Genomic DNA, 1,891 nt, shown 5'->3' with positions numbered 1-1,891 from the left:
TTTATGAGAGCAAAATTATTAGCAGTGCTCCACCGTGCTGACTTGGAACAGGGCCATTGTATTTTCAGCAACTGGCAGTTTGGATTGTTACAATTCCTTGGCAAGTACAATAGAAAGATGGTGGCTTCCGGGGGCATAATAAAAGGGTGAGCCCCAGCTTTTGCACACTGCATTTTATAATTGCTTGCTTGATGTGCACAATTGGGCAGCACTGCCTTACTTGCCTTAATCCATCTCTCTCTCTCTCTCTCACTTCCTCACCCTCCCTCATAGCAGCAGTAGCGGCTGCAGCTTTGGCAGATCATCGGGGAGAACACAGAAAATGAAAAGAGCTCAGCTATCGTCTTAACATTTTTCCCAAAGGATTAATTTCATCTGCTTCTCCAGTTTTCCTGATAGACTTTTTTGCACTTTTTAATCCAATAAGTATGGATTTATTTCACATTTTAAACCCCTCTAAATAGTTTTAGGAATGGACTTTCTTTCTCCTCCTCCCCCAGCCTTTTTTTTTCTTTTTTTTTTTTTTGACAAGTCAGAAAATTGTGAAGTAAGCGGACAGAGTAACTGAGAGCGCGAGAGGGAGAAGACGCTTTCATTCTTTTAGTGCAGTGGGCTGAGGCAAAAAGGCCATTGTAATGGTAAATTGCATGCAGAAAGGAAGAAAAGACTGATAATCAATCACAAATGAAGCATTCGTTTGGATTTTGGCAATTTGCTAGCCAGGAGCTTTTAAATGTATAAACTTTTTTTTTCCTTTTTTTCTCCCCCACATCTTTAAAACACGAGTTTCATATACCGAAGACAGGAAAAGAAGTCTTTACAAAGCTATCATGCCCAGAATACCTGGGCATGGGGAAAGCACAGTGCTGAAACCCCAGTAAAACGTCATGACTCTGAAGGAGAAGCATCATGCTGAAATGTTGATGGGAAACATTTTTCACCCATCACCTTGGACTCCAGCTCTGAAGAATATTCTTCCATCTCAGACTCTTCTTGTTTCATGTATTCAGGGATGACTTGTGGTGGGCTTCTGGGGAGTTTAGTTTCCAACTTCGTTGTTCTGTGATTGCCTGAGTGGGTTTTGTATTTGACTGAGTATGCGATAGGACAGATGAGGATGTTAGACAATATTAACACCAGCATATCGTCCTCAGAGTCCAGCATTACCCATAAAGGAAGATATATCTACCTGGAAGCACTGCTTCAAGGAGGCGCTCCATGGGGATTCACACTGAAAGGCGGACTGGAGCATGGGGAGCCATTAATCATCTCAAAGGTATTTTTCTTATTTTAAATGAAATGCAAACATGTTAGGAGCGGTACCTGATTTAAAGGGCAACAGTTGTAAAATAACACTGAAATGTCATATTTGACACTGTATTTGGCTTGATTTTGAAAACTCTTCAGCACCTATTCAAGTCAATGAGTTTGCTCAGGAGCTATGTATTTGAGAAACACATGAGAGCTCTTGGCATTGTTTAACTATCAAAGTGCAGTTTTTGTCCCACAGGAAGTATCTTGGTTTGCAGAAATTGGCTCTATTTATTTCACTATGGTGAATGGGAGTGAGTAGGGGACCCTCATGAGGTGATTGTACGTCACAAAGTCATAGCATATCTGAGCATGTTCAGTAATCCATCACCACCTCTTCTGAAGAGAAAAGAACGTAGGTGCTTCCAGTCACATGATGTGATGTTCACTAGAAGTGTGTGCAGGGAAACAGAATAATAAATACTTGTACCTGTTTGGTATGTGTGTGTATTATGTTGTGCTAGTTGTTTTCTCACCCTACCTACTCTCTATTTACTAAATATCTATTAACTATGGTACGCCTTCAAGATTCATATTGTTTTAATTATTCATTATTGAGTATTATCAACTAGTAACTAGG

The 1,891-nt window shown here is 40.2% G+C and overlaps 1 long non-coding RNA gene across 1 annotated transcript; it reads right to left on the bottom strand.

Moving 5' to 3' along the window:
• Positions 1-585: 585 nt before the first annotated feature.
• LOC135313205 (uncharacterized) lies at positions 586-1,270 on the bottom strand. Its single transcript, XR_010372839.1, has 2 exons — positions 1,190-1,270; positions 586-1,091 (listed from the first exon to the last, which is right to left on the bottom strand). It is a non-coding gene; the product is annotated as an uncharacterized LOC135313205 (long non-coding RNA).
• Between the last annotated feature and the right edge of the window lie 621 nt (positions 1,271-1,891).

The sequence above is a fragment of the Phalacrocorax carbo genome, chromosome 4, assembly GCF_963921805.1.
Source record: "Phalacrocorax carbo chromosome 4, bPhaCar2.1, whole genome shotgun sequence".
In the NCBI taxonomy this organism is placed as follows: Eukaryota; Metazoa; Chordata; class Aves; order Suliformes; family Phalacrocoracidae; genus Phalacrocorax; species Phalacrocorax carbo.
The sequence above is the reverse complement of the archived record's forward strand: the minus strand, read 5'-3'. Positions and strand labels throughout refer to the sequence as shown.